Below are 15,455 nucleotides of genomic sequence, written 5' to 3' on the forward strand. Positions count from 1 at the left end.
GACTTTACAATTGCCACTAATTAAAAACAGAGAAAATGGTTTTACTCTTCTATTCTTATTCAGTGATCAAAATAGAAACAATACACCCTAAGTTTGAAAGTGTAGCCAAGAAATAACCAAGAGGTAAACACAGGCTTAGATGAATGAGCAGAATAACCTCTTCTTCAGACTTTGGGTAAATCGAACCACTGGCTCTACTCCTTTTTTTTTTTTTTTTTTTAAGGATTTTATTTAACACAGAGAAAACAAAGGCAGGGGGAGTGGGAGAGGGAGAAGCAGGCTCCCCACTGAACAGGGAAATTGATGTGGGCCTTAATCCCAGGACCCTGGGATCATGATATGAACCAAAGGCAGAGGCTTAACCATCTGAGCCACCCAGGAGCCTCTAACCATTGGTCCTTCTAACCCCGACTCCTGTGGGGGAATAATTTGGGAGTATGTGTGGATCTTTTCTATGTCGTTCCCAGGATGCTAAAAGGTCTGGCATTGCAAGAATGCTTGCTTGCTTGCTTGCTTGCTTTTTAAATAAGCTCAGTTATTTTATAACAGTACATTTAATGAAATATTGTGAAGATAGTATGGAGAGTTCCATATATACCACATCCTTTTAATTATACTTTATATTAGTATGAAACATGTCATAATTAATGAAACAATTTTGACACATCGTTATTAACTAAAGTCCAGACTTTATTCAAATTTCCTTCTTTTTTTCCTAATGTCCTTTTTTATTTCAGGATCTCATTCAGAGTACTATGTTCTATTTAGTAGTTCTGTCTCCCTAGGCTCCTCTTCGCTGTGACAGTTCCTCAGACTCCCTTGGTTTTTATTACCTTGACAAGTTTGAGGAGTACATGTGAAGTATTCTGTAGAAAGTCCTGTAATTGGTGTTTTTCTGATGTTTTCTCGTGACTTCTATATCAGTACGGGCTTATGAATATTTATTTTATACTTTGGATTATTGTCAAATATGATTTTATTTATTTTAGTACTAAAGTTCTTCCAGCTTTGGCCACTAGGAGTTCTTCTAGTGGTTTCTGTATCCTCTAATATACCTCATCATTATATATATAATGATGGGATATGTCAGAGGATATATTATTTTTATATATATATGCATTCCTGTTTGTTTTGCTTAGCAAATCTTTGCTTTTTGGCAACACAAAGTGCTTCAGGCTGATCTTTTATGTTCCCTGCTCCAGTCCTACAATCAGCCATTTCTCCAGAGAGTGCTGGTTCCTTTTGTTGGAGAATGGTATTAGAAACCAAGATGTGAGTCTACCACATACCACCCTGAATACACCTGATTTTATCTCATCTCAGAAGATAAGCAGGGTCGGGCCTTGTTAGTACTTGGATGGGAGAAACCAAGATGTAGGCATTGAGTATGATCTTGGATGGGTGAAACCAAGAAATAGGCATTGGGTACACTCATTGTTATCAGAGTCTTGTTGAAAAACAAGAATGTTTTTCAGGGCTAAGTTTCACTCCACAGTCCTATTTGTGATTTATCCACTCAGGTTTCATGTCCAGATCCAAAAACTGTATATTAAAGACTTTGTATATATCAGATACTGTTCGAAGGACTTTTTTAAATAGTCTCTCTTTTTAAGTTCTCAGAAAATGCATGAAACAGAGCAAATCTTCAGATTACAGATAATGTCCCCCAAGGCTAAAAGAAAGCTCATTCGTGTAGGCTAGAAAGAAATGGAACTGGGATTTGAAGATCTGAGAATTTGTTCCACAGATAATTGGACTTCTCTTTTTTTCTCTCTGAGCAGTTAACTCCTTTCACTGTCTTCATTCAAAAAAAAAAAAAAAAGACCTTGTGGATTTTTATTCTTTAATTACATACTTATCTTCTTAATATCCATCCCCAATATAACTGTACCATCCTTTTGTCCCAATCCTATTATATATAATATCATGCGTATTCCATTCTTTTATTTCCATTTGTCTGTATTCTTATTTCTTTCTTAGTCGTCTGGAAGACTTTGGTTGTTGCTGCTGCTACTGTCAATTGGACTACCAGTTCAGTGTACCTGTTGATATATGGACATTTACGTGTGTGTTTATGAAACTATATTTTTCTTTACCATGAAAGTGGGAGCTCCATGAGGGAAGGAGTTTTTTCATGTTTGCTCTATGCACTCCATGCACAATGCTAAGCAAAGCGCCTGGTTTGTAGGAGGTGTAAATAGACATCTGTTGATCAGATAGGAAGGGCATGAGTGGAGGACGTGGAAAAATGGATGGATGGAATTAATGACTGCAATATAAATCATGAAGCTGTAACTAATCCTAGGTAGGTGAGGTGTCTGATTTCTCGGAGGTGACATTTAAGCAAAGCATTACATCAAACAAAGTTGAATGTAACTGAGAGCCGTGTACTGGTAATTGTTGGTCCTCAATTCTGGACTGGAACCCACGCCAGGCTACTTGGCCTGAGTCAGTAATCTCTCATCAGCTGATAAGGACTGTGGAGCAGGGAGAGGTCTGGATTTTCTGCAGAATCCCAAAGTTCTGCCCCAGTGGCGGAACTGACCCAAGAGAGCACTCCAGGGAACCAGTGCCAGGAAAAGTCTGCCCTCTGTAAACATTGTTAAGAACAAAGCATCATCATCAATCTGCAGAGGAAGACTGGTTCCATCCTGGCATGGTCTTAATTATCTGATGAAAGTATAAGTCAGATTGGGCCTGCTGGTATACCTGATAACGGTTTTAAAACTGAGACAGAGATGATATTCAAAAGGAAGAAGTCTAAACCCCCCCAAAACAAAACAAAACAAAAAAACCCAAAAGAAGAAGTCTAAAACAAAAAGTCAGCATAAAGAGAACAGTTAATTCCCTAAGGCTGATGATACTCATTTTCCTTCCACCAGAGCAGTTTAATGAGAGGAGCCCAGGTGCATTTACATATATTTTCTCTACCCATGGTTTCTATCACATCGGTTTCCTCCGATAGGCCTTGTTGGTAGAGAAGATGTTTTGAACTAGGGAAGCTAGAGCTGCTGTGTTTGTTGATGTGGGACCAGAAGAAATCTGTGCAGGTCATTTGGCACCGCTGAGTCAGTACTCCAGTATACCTGGATTGCCAGACTGATGCCTTCAGGAAGATGAAGGTCAATATAGAAAAGGGGAATCGGAATCTAGGTCAAGGGCTTGCTTTGGCAAAAGCAGAGAAAGAAAACATAAAACTGGGTACTGTTTTCTTGGGAGGTGTTACTATTAACATGACCAGAACTCAGAAAAACAACCCAACTCTATTATTTTTCTATTGCTGCAGAAACAATCACCATAAATTTAATATAACACAGATTTATTATCTTAAAGTTCTAGAGGCTAGAAATCTGAAATAGGTCTCGCTGGGCTAAAATCAAAGTATGGGAAGAGCAGCTATCTTCTGGAGGTTCGAATGGAGAATCAGCTTCCAAGCTGTTTTCCCAGCTTCTAGAGGCCACTGACTGGTGGCCCCATTCCTCCAGCTTTGAAGCCAGCAATGCTAGGCTTCCATAAATCTTTTTTCTCTCCTATACCTTCCTCTTCCACTTATAAGGACCCTCACACTTTCACTGGACCCATTGGACCCAGCTAGGTAATCCAGATTAATCTATCCATCCCAAAGTTAGCTGGTTAGCAACTCTAATTCTACCTACAACCTTAATTCCCATTTACCATGTAAGGTAATGTGTTTTAGGCTCCTGGGATTAGGATGTGGACATCTCTGGGAAACAAACCATCACTCCAACCAATATTAGGATGTACACAGTAACAGTGTAATCAGCATTGTAGCCAAGAATATTCTAGATCCCATGGAGCAACCGTAACTTTTACCTTTATTTATTTATTTTTTATTTATTTTCTTTAAATATTTTATTTATTTATTTGACAGACAGAGATCACAAGTAGGCAGAGAGGCAGGCAGAGAGAGACAGGGGGAAGTAGACTCCCTGGTGAGCAGAGAGCCCGATGCAGGGCTCGATCCCAGGACACTGGGATCATGACCTGAGCTGAAAGCAGAGGCTTAACCCACTGAGCCACCCAGGCGCCCCAACTTTTACCTTTAAATTATAATTTATAGTGATGTAGAACTGTAGTTTTTGAGATCTATTTCAAATCATGTAGTGTAGCAGTAAAGAACATGTACTCTGATGCTGAATTCTGTGTTAATTTACTAGCTAACTGTATGATCTGATACAAGCTATTTGATTTCTGTGTGTCGGTTTACCAATCTGTAATGGTGATAATCCCAATAATAGACTTACTTCGTAGAGGTGTAGGGTGAATTAAATGTGTACACATCCATAGCATATATAGCACTTAGAAAACCGGTCTTGTTATTATTGATAATATTTGGGGTCAGTGGAGCTAAACATTCATATTATCATTTATAATGGATTTCCTACATTTCCAAGAGTCCTATGCAAACACAAGTAATAGGCTGTATCATAAGTATTATACTAATATAAACTGTTTGTTTTATTCACTTTTATTATTTAAAGAATTTATTTTAAAATGTGTTTTTTAAAGTTTTATTACAAAATACACAGATATATCTGTATTATTACAGAACACTCACACGTATATATAGACACCTGTCTATCTATCCACATGAAAAGAATATGCTAGCCAACTGAAGGAGAGGGCAGACCCTCCCAGATACAGAGGAACAGTGCTGTAGAGAGGTACTTGACCAAAAGCAATTAAGAAATAGAAGAAGCTCCTTATAGCCAGAGCATGGAGGACAGGGGAAGACAAAGGACAGCAGCCAGGTGGTAAGAGAACCTTGTGGGACATATTTAGGATTTTGGATTTATCCTAAAGGCTAGGAGAAGCCGTTGAGGGCTTTTAAACACTGAGTATCAGTTAGATTTGCCTTTCAAAGAGAACACATTGGATGGAGTGTGGAGAATGGGCAGGATGGGTGGGTGGGACATGGAAGTGGGGAGCCCCGATAGACGTTATTGGAGTGGGCCAGACTGTTACTTCCTAAGTATTTCTTTTATATGGCTTATAGAAAACATGTACATGTACATATATAAATAGACATTTGCATCCACCCACAGAAAGTTGTTTTAAATCTGACATGTAGTTAATTAAATTTTATCAGGATTTCTTTGGTTTTTATGGAATTTTTAAAAATGGTGTATGCTACACATTTTTCCAACTCTCTCTTTGGCTCTCAACATCTAAACATGAAACTAGCTTTTGGGGCTACTATTTATTGTCTTTCAATATTATTCTTTACCCCTCCAGGGTGGGGGTTGTCTTCCTTTAGCATTGTTTTACCTTATTCCCAATTTGCCATCCTTAGGAGGGTGACTGGAGTAGATTTGTTGGGGAGAAGAGTGGCCTTCTGTGTTACTAAGCATGTGAGGGTATGCCTGTGTGAGAGAGATGGAGACACAGAGAGAGAGAGAGAGAGAGGGGTAGAGGTGGAGAGAGGGAGCAGGAGAGAAAAAGAGAGAATGTGTGTGCTCAAAGGAATGCCTGCTAACAGGACCCACAGAATCCTACTCTTGGAATCCTCAGGCTGGTGAAGGGTTTGGAAATATTTACAGTTAAAATTATTCCCACATTTTTTGAGCAGAAAAGCGAAGAACTCCTGGACCAGTCCTATGAAGGCATTTCAAGAGCTATACTCTCCGCTCCCCACTGTCTTGGCTCAAACAGTCCTGAGCAAGAATTCTTGCGATCTTCTTCTTCTTCGTCTTCATCATCTTCTCCTTCTTCTTCTCCTTCTTCTTCTTCTTCTTCTTCTTCTTCTTCTTCTTCTTCTCCTTCTCCTTCTCCTTCTCCTTCTCCTTCTCCTTCTTCTTCTTCTTCTCCTTCTTCTTCTCCTTCTTCTTCTTCTTCTTCTTCTTCTTCTTCTTCTTCTTCTTCTTCTTCTTCTTCTTCTTCTTCTTCTTCTTCTTCTTCTTCTTCTTCCTTCTTCTTCTTCTTCCTTCTTCTTCTTCTTCCTTTGTCTTCTTTGTCTTCTCCTTCTTCTTCTTCTTCTTTCTTCTTCCCAGAGATCATGAGCTGAGCCAAAATCAAGAGTAGATGCTTAATTAACCATCTGAGCCTCCCAGGTGCCCCAAGAATGCTTATGATTTTAACAGATGGAAGTTTTAGTTCTTAACTGAAGAATTTTGCCTTTCTCTCTCTTCTTATGTCATTGGCAGTTTTTATTTATTTTTTTTTTTTGGCTAGATTTTCTGTTTTGTTTTAGTTTTCAAAATTTTTCACAGGGACAGTTTGGGACTGAGTTGTTTTTATACTGGTAAGGAGTGAAAAAGCCTAATCTGGTCTTTCTCCTTCATTCTAGGTGTTTCCGGATCACTCATTCTCCTTTTGTCAAAGCAGTCACCTGCTATTTTTAGTTTTAGCTTTGCTCACACTGTAAAAACTTGCTAAATACTTTATTTATGGGCATAATTAAAGAAAAAGAATAGATCATTGCTGAATGCATTTACTTACACATTTAACTAAAAAAAATGTATATGGTAAATTCAAACAGTATGAAATGAAAAATAATTCTCCTTTCTAGCTCCCCTGACTTCTATTCTGCTCCTTACAGAGAGCCTACTCTTAAACTTTTTGAATATAGTTCCAGAAAAAATGGGGGTAAAACATAGTTCCAGCATATATGAGCATACCTGTATAGCTTCTTTAAAAATAAAAATCAGGGGTGCCTTGGTGGCTCAGTCATTAAGCATCTGCCTTCGGCTCAGGTACGAATCCCAGGGTTCTGGGATCCAGCCCCACATCAGGCTCCTTGCTCGGTGGGAAGCCTGCTTCTCCCTCTTCCACTCCCCCTGCTTGTGTTCCCTCTCTTGCTGTGTGTCTCTCTTTCAAATAAAGAAATAATTTTTTTTAAAAAAATAAAAAATAAAATAAAAATTTACTATGCTGGGCGCCTGGGTGGCTCAGTGGGTTAAAGTCTCTGCCTTCGGCTCAGGTCATGATCCAGGGTCCTGGGATCGAGCCCCACATCGGACTCTCTGCTCCACAGGGAGCCTGCTTCCTCCTCTCTCTCTGCCTGCCTCTCTGCCTACTTGTGGTTTCTCTCTGTCAAATAAATAAAATAAAATAAAATAAAAAATTTACTATGCTTATTTCTTCACCTTCCAACAAATCAAATCATATATATATGATATTCTATGACTTTCTGCAAAACTTTATTTTTGATTTTTTAAAAGACTTATCTTAGAGGGAGGTAGAGTGTGCATGTAAGTGGGGAGAGGAGCAGAGGGAGAGAACCCCAAGCAGACTTGCAGACTCCCTGCTGAGCACAGAGGGTTAGGGGGTGGGGGGTTGATCCCACAACTCATGAGATCTTGACTTCAGCTAAACCAAGAGTTGGAAGCTTAACACACTGAGCCACCCAGGCACCCCATGCAAAAATTTATTTTTACTAGTAATTAAGCCACAACCCAAAGCTATGCCTCACAAATAGGACCATGATAACACCTTGCAGAGGCCTTTAAAATCCTTAAGCTGAAGTGCAGGAGGGGTTACCATCTAATTAAAACCAACAAAAAGTAAGTAGTGAAACAAAATTATAACAAAATATAAACAAAATATAACAAAACAGAGGGGAAATAAACTCTCAAACCAGTGATCAAATCTAAAAAGGGAAAAATTCCAACTCCGGTGCTATGAAAAAAGTCCGGAGTAGAGGATAAGGGCCAACGCCCAGAGAAGACCAACACCAGCACCAGCTAAGACTTACAGACAAGTGCAAACTGGTACTATTTTTAAAGGAGACCAAAGAAGTAATGACCGCAAATAAAAAGGGAACATGTTGAACTACTGGGAAAGTGCTAAATTTGAAAACGGAGGATTGTGCTAATGTCTTTAAAAATGCTCTAGAGGCACTTTAAAATAGGAATGGATTCTGATCAGAAGTTGAACGCCCTCCGTGGAATAAACCGTAACCCAAGGGTCTATTTGTTCAGTAATCTAAAGACAGCAGTAGGTTAGGTCACTAAAAAATAGGATTAAAAATTCCACATAAGGTGATTGGAGCTGTGGATCATTGGACTTTGGTGCCATACAGTGCTTTTGATCCTAGAACAAGTCAGGGGCTTTGTGCCCTGCCTGTGTGGGTGTGTGTAAAGTAGTGAACAACTCTGCCATTTTAGATACAATGTTTCTCCTTCCCAGCCATCTTCTCTTCTCTTGTGTTGCTATTGTCCCAGTTTTCTCCCTGTGGCAAATACAATCACTCCCTGAAGGTCTAAACCCCTTCTTTCTCTTGAACCCTCTCCAGCTCATCCATTCCTCAAAGCTGAAGTCGACCACATATATTACACTCCTGGTGTTCTTGGTATGTTCCTGGTTCTCTTTTGTACTTACTGGGCTATCCTGTCACCATGTTTTTTTGTTTGTTCGTTTGCTTTTGGCACCATGTTTGCATGTGTTTCTCTCTGGATTGTGAATTTGTCAAGGACAAAGACAATACATCTTTGTGTCTCTAGCACCTAGAATCCTGTCTGACACATGACGATTCTCTAATACTTAATCGAATAGGGAGGTAACTAACCTGGAGCTTACTGTTTATTTGCTTCTTAGCTTCATAAAATGACATTTTAATACTGAGGATCCAAGGACATGTGTAGGGTGATTATTCCGTAATGAATGCATAATTTGAGTGCTCCTAGAACTTCCTCCTTCCTCATGAACTATAGCGTCCCTAGAGAGTTGACTAACAAGGTAATATATTCCTCCTTCCTCATGAACTATAGCGTCCCTAGAGAGTTGACTAACAAGGTAATATAGAGACTGGTCTGCCTTAAAAACTTTTTAAGAAGTTTTGCTGATTGCTTGATGCCTTTTTGTATTGTAAACAAAACAAAACAAAACACACACACACAAAAACTAATGTAACCTCCTCTTGAATTAGTAAGCACTGATTAAAGTTTCAGGTGAATCAAATAATACCTCTTCGCAAGTTGCCTGAGATAAACTACAACACAGAATGGTAGGGTTGTACAAGTACTGCCTGGAGCAGGGGATTCCAGACTTGGCCCTCACGGTCAATCTCTTTGCCACTCAATTGATACCATAGCAATCCATGCCTCACTGTAGGTAAAAGTTTGCTAAAAGAGAGGGGAGGGCCTGATAATCTGATCTTTATTTCCAAACCAAAGATGGTTTTCCTAGGCATTCTTGTCCGGTAATCATATCTTCTTGTAGGATCTTGACACCTGCTCATTAGCAGTGAAACACTTTCTTCTGGATCCAGGTGACTCATCAGCTAGGTCCAATGCCAAGATTAGAGGCATCCTAAGATTTTCAGCTCTGCTGTGCCACTCTCCCAGAAAATCTGAATGAGGATGCTGAAATGTTCAAAAAACACCTGCCTGAGCGCTAGTTCTTCAGACTTTTTCTATTCCATGGCCTACTTCTCTTAAAAAGAGCATATGCCCCAACATACGTTTTTGGGATTGAATTATATGCTTGTATTTCTGCATCAATATATTATGTTAATTATAAGATATATATAAAATAAGTATCAGACAAATGAGGTAATGAAAAATAAATCAGCCATAGTGCTCTTGGGTGGAAATGAGGTGATGGTTGCCCTAGATTATAGCACTTGATAAAACCTCTATCATTAAAATACAGTGAGACTGGTGTATGAAAAAATGACAGACCAACGGAACAGAATTTAAAGTCCAGGAATTGGACCAAGTTCATTTGGAAATTTAATATAGATGTGAGATGTATCTTTCCATTTATCTCTGTATAAAATAGGAGCATCTTAAACCATAGAGAATGCTTAATAGATATGGTTACAATTGGGTAGCTATTTGAGGGAAAATGATAGGATCCTGACAGTGTACATGAGGATAAACTCCCAATGAGTCAAAGATCTAAATGTCAATAAGTAATAAATTCACCCTCCCCAAATAACAAAAGCATGGATGCATTCTTTTAAAAACTATATGTCAAGTACACCTGAGTGGCTCAGATGGTTAAGCATCTGCCTTTGGCTCAGGTCATGATCTCAGGGTCCTGGGATCGAGCCCCACATCGGGCTCTCTGCTCAGTGGGGAGTCTGCTTCCCTCTCTCTCTCTGCCTGCCTCTCTTCCTACTTGTGATCTCTCTCCATCAAATAAATAAATAAAATCTTAAAAAAAAAACTATATATCAAGGACATCTGGGTGGCTCAGATGGTTAAGCGTCTGTCTTTGGCTCTAGTCATGATCCCAGGATCCTGGGATCAAGTCCCACATCAGTCTCCCTGCACGGCAGGGAGTCTGCTTCTCCCTCTCCCTCTGCTGCTCCCCCTGCTTGTGCTCTTTCTCTCTCTCTCTCAAATAAATAAATAATAAAATCCTTTAAAAAATTAAAAATTAAAAATTAAAACTATATATCAAAAGAGCATCTGCTCAAAAAAAAAAATAATAAAATACCATAAATCAAAAGGCAAATGACTGATTGGGAAAAAGACATCTACATTCCAAATCACAACCAGAAGGTTCTCAGTCTCATAAGTCTCAGCCAAAGAGTATTGTCACTGACATGAAACAAGCCCCCCAAAATGGAAAGAAAATAAAAATATAAAGAACAAAATAGAAAAATGGCTCACATACAACACAAACCCGAGTTCCCAGAGAAAAATTTTAATAGTTCTTTTGGATATGACACTGCGCTCAACATCACTTAAATGCAAATCAAACTGTCACAAAGATAATATCTCTTCCCTGCCAGATTAGCAAAAACACGTAACTCATCTGCATCTTCTGTTATTGAAGCTGTGAGCAAACAGGCACTCTGACTGCTGAGGGGCTGTGTAGTGATCTGCTATGGGGAAGATTTCAGCAATATGTAGGAACATTGCATGTCTACTCTCACTCATCAACTTCACCATCGGGAGCCTATTCCAAAGCTGTATTTGCAAACCATAGGACATGATTGATGCATGGTATTATTTATTTCAAAATTATTTTTTATAAAGAAGATTGAAAACAATCAAATGCCCATCAAGCAGAGATTGGCAGAACAAAGAACAGAGTGGTATGCCATGTAGCCATAAAAGGGATCAAGGGTGATCTCTGTGTGTTAGTACAGCAAAGGAAAAAAGCAAGGTGCAGAACAGTATAATGTAGCATGCTGTATTTTGTGTAAGGAAGAAATACTGGAAGGTTAAATGAAAACCACTCACAATAGGTGGAAAGGTGCGGAAATGGAACTTGTTTCTCTTAATAACTTATTACATAGATTCGGTTGTGAAAACTTAAATGTTCTGTTTCAAAGAAAAATTCACTAACATGACCATCTTAAAAATTGAAAACAGGGGCACCTGGGTGGCTCAGTGGGTTGGGGCCTCTGCCTACGGCTTAGGTCGTGGTCCCAGGGTCCTGGGATTGAGCCCTGCATAAGGCTTTTCGCTTGGCGGGGAGCCTGCTTCCTCCTCTCTCTCTGCCTGCCTCTCTGCCTACTTTTGATCTCTGTCAAATAGATAAATAAAATCTTTTTTTTTAATTGAAAGCAAACAGAAATGAAACTACTGTGTACCAAACTAATGCTGTAACCGTGCAGAGGAAAGAATTTTTCCAGTCTGAGTTTAGAATATATTATGCCACTGAGTAGTAGAATTCATTTTAAGGATAAATAAAGCTGCAAATAAATAAATAAATAAAGCTGCAAATACATTTTCAATGAAAATAATTGAAAACAGTGGTGTTATATTGAAGTTATACTACAGGATAATGCAAATCAATAATTATAATAGTATAGGTATCAAGATTTTCAGTGCGGGAATAAAAAGAGATACAAGTATTATGTTTTTAAAACAGTTAAAGTCCTATGATGTATATTTGAATTGAAAATGTCAGCATGAATTCCTAATGCTTTCTTGTTCCTAAACTGTGAATTTCTTATCTCTGTCCACTAAAAAAGCCTAGATGAAATCACAACGTGTATCAGTTCATTTTAATCAAGTGACAGATAACCTAAGAAATCTCAGTAGTTTGCCACCATACACAGAACTTTTGCCTACTTACCCTTTTGGGGCCCCATGTCAGCTGCAGAATCTTGGCTCTGCATGTCTCGTTCTCATTCCAGGCCCCAGACTGAAGGAGCCGACCCTGTTTGGGACAGACAGTCCTTGTGGCCACGGGAAAAGCAAGAGACGGACTAAACTATGTGTTCGTTCTTAAAACTTCCACTTACCAAAGCGTATGTTTGTTGGTGAATACCATCCCATGGTCAAAACTGCAAGGGAGCTGGGGAAGTGCATCCTACCAGCCAGGACGCCCTGGGTATCACGTGATAATAAGTGGGAAGGGAAATAGAGTAGTTGGGAATAGGAATAAAACCTATCCTACAACACTATACAAGTCAGCATACACATTGTGATCTCTAAATACCATTCCTAGCAGTGACCAGGGAACCTTTGTAGGAACATCTGATTCCATATTTAGGGTTGGACATATATAACTCTAGAACATATATCTTGTTGTGCCAGAAAGCAAGAAAACTCTCAAAGTTAATGGGGTCGTGTCTAAAGGACACAGGATACAACATGAAAAGACTCACTGTGGCCAAATCAGAGGCAATTCGAGAACCAAAAGTGAAAAAAAAATTGAAGGCAATTGATTTAAAGATGCCAAACATATTTTTAAGTGTATTCATTATAGACATTAAAAAGAGAGTTGATAAAATTTTTAAAAATCATTACACTTTGGTCATCATTAGAGCCAAATACATCAATGGCTCCCTACCCTGATTTTTAACAATTAAAGAAGTAAGTCTTCATCTTCCTTTCCTTTAGTGTTTGTCTATATAACATATAGCCTTAACGGATAGGGAAAAATTCTTCTTTATGGAAGTCAAGCTAGTAAATGTGCGAAGATAGTAGGGAAAACAAAAGAATCTAATCATCATCATCTTGCAACATGTCAATGGTTCAGGATATGATTATTAAAAATTAGGCAAAATGTGATAGGGACCTTTAAAATGGAAGGAGCAGTCTGTTATCACCTAAAACCACGGATTAATCTTAGCATCCTTAAAAGTAGGACAATCATTGTGTGATACAGCAGGAAGCACATGACATTCCCTAGGTAGGGTTTGTGCTCATCTCTCAAGAAAATAATAATAATAATTTTAAAAGAAAATAATAACAATAATTTGAATAATAATTCAAATAATTTATTTGAATCAAGCCACTAGGCAAGCTACCTTCTCTTTACAGGAGAGTAGATGCACAGATTAAAGACACAGACAAACTTAGAAAGTGGGCTGTTCTACAGATTAAATAGCTAGATTTCCATAATAAGTCAATGGATGGGATAATAGGTCAGGTTAGCTCTGGATTAAAAACGAAACAAGACAAAAAAAATCCTAAGAAGCAAGTGTAATGCTAAAATGTGGATCCTGATTCAAAAAAGATATTACACGAATTTGACTAAGGCAGGGCATTAGATTATACAAAGAAATGAATTATAATTTGTTATTTTAATGTCATTATAGCCATATGTCTTTAATTTGCATTGATACCTCCTAAAATAATAAAATGATTGATATATATGATTGGCTCTAAAATTTCCCAACAACAAAAAGATAGATGAAGTAAACATGGCTGTCTCTATAACTGTCGAATACAAATAACGAGTATATGGAGTCTCTTGTTCTTTTCTCTCTGCTTTGGTGTGTATTTGAAAATTTGTCATAGGAGCACCTGGCGGGCTCAGTCAGTAGAGTATACCGTTCTTGATCTCGGTGTTGTGAGTTCAAGCCCCACGTTGGGTGTAGAGATTACATTAAATAAATAAATCTTTTTAAAAAAAGAAAAGGAAAATTTGTCATGATAAAAAAACAAAACCTATAAAAAAAGAATGTGATAAATATATAAAAATTCCAGTGTTTCTTTTCTTTGCCCTCTGGGTTTTATTGGACAAGCCGCTTTAGAGTCTCCTAGTTAAAGAGAAAATAATAGACCAAAGTGAGTCTACTTGAAATATCCACTCTCCTGTTTTCTACACCTTACTTAACCAATGTAAGAAACCTGAATTCTGTCGGAATGGCCCCTTTTTTAATCTAGCTAGTCTGTGTCACACTAATAGAAAAATAAAATGCCTGACAACAAGCCAGACACCCTGTTATTAACCAAACTCCAAGATCCTGGGTTATAGAGCAAAGTCTGTTAGTAAAGCTGCATGTAACAGGACGTTTTTCTTCGTAATGGCCTTTCAGTTCATTTCCTTTGAAAGGGACTTAAATATTTTATTCCCTCAAATCTAGAAGTACCCATTAGATAAGTGCATGGCAGAGTCATAGGCTGATGACAAGAAAAGGTGAACATAAGAAAGAGAATTGATTAAATTCCTAAAAAAGTCAAGTTTTCCTCTTACATTTATTAAGTGGTGGCCAGTCTGATCAAACCTCTTTCATCCACCCTCTGGCTCTTCCAAATAACAGAAGAGACCACCGCAGCTTTTTTTTTTTTTTTAATAGGGTAAGGGCATCTCCAGTGTTTAACATAGCAACTCAAGCACATTTCAAAATTGCTCACACTTCCTAAAATATTCATTTAATGCTCAAATCCATATCATTAAAGCTTAATATCAAGTTCCAAATGAGTTCTTTATATGGTTTAATTTCCCATAGTTCCTTTAACCTTGAAGACCCCGAAGTTCTGAGGAGTCTCTGGAGAAGACTCTGGTTGTGGGAGAAGAATGAAAGAATTAGGGTCATTTAGAAGCCGCCCAGAGCTGTGTGAGCAGCTTATGCACACTCTCATTGTAGCCCTTCATGTCAGAAGCGATTTCTATGTGGGATAACAGGTTCCCCAAATACACCATGAATTCATAAGCAAGAGAATGTAGGCATTAATAGAAGCCGGAGTTCACTTCAACTCCCGTCCCATTACCTCTTAGAGTGGAAACCAGACTGCATCATATTCTCTACATAGAATTTATATTTAGAGTCCTAACTATGCGAACAAGCAAGCCATGTCCCTCTTGCTTGCATCATTCCACACTTTCAACTATTTATCTTTGGGGGTGAGATACAGAAATCTGCTGAGTGATGATGAGCTCATTCAAGACAAGCCTCTTTCATTACATGGGCTGAAACATTTGAGGAAATTGATTTCTTATTATTAGAAAAATAAAAAGACACATAATTTTGGAAATCAGTTATAGAAATCTCTTTTTTTTTTAAAGATTTTATTTATTTATTTGACAGAAATCACAAGTAGGCAGAGAGGCAGGCAGAGAGAGAGGAGGAAGCAGGCTCCCTGTCGAGCAGAGAGCCTGGTGCAGGGCTTGATCCCAGGACCCTGGGATCATGACCTGAGCCGAAGGCAGAGGCTTAACCCACTGAGCCACCCAGGCACCCCTCAGTTACATTTTCCATGATGGAGTAACTCAGAGGCACGTTCACACTGACTGGAATGGTGGGCAGAATCATGTTCATTTTTCAAGTTGATTAATTTTTATAAATTAGAGTTCTCAGT

The 15,455-nt window shown here is 38.4% G+C and overlaps 1 protein-coding gene across 1 annotated transcript in view; it reads left to right on the forward strand.

Annotated features, from left to right (window-relative positions):
• JAM2 (junctional adhesion molecule 2) overlaps positions 1 to 15,455 on the forward strand; it is a 64,029-nt gene that overhangs the window by 1,924 nt on the left and 46,650 nt on the right. The window lies entirely within an intron of this gene.

The sequence above is a fragment of the Meles meles genome, chromosome 4, assembly GCF_922984935.1.
Source record: "Meles meles chromosome 4, mMelMel3.1 paternal haplotype, whole genome shotgun sequence".
NCBI classification, from domain to species: domain Eukaryota; kingdom Metazoa; phylum Chordata; class Mammalia; order Carnivora; family Mustelidae; genus Meles; species Meles meles.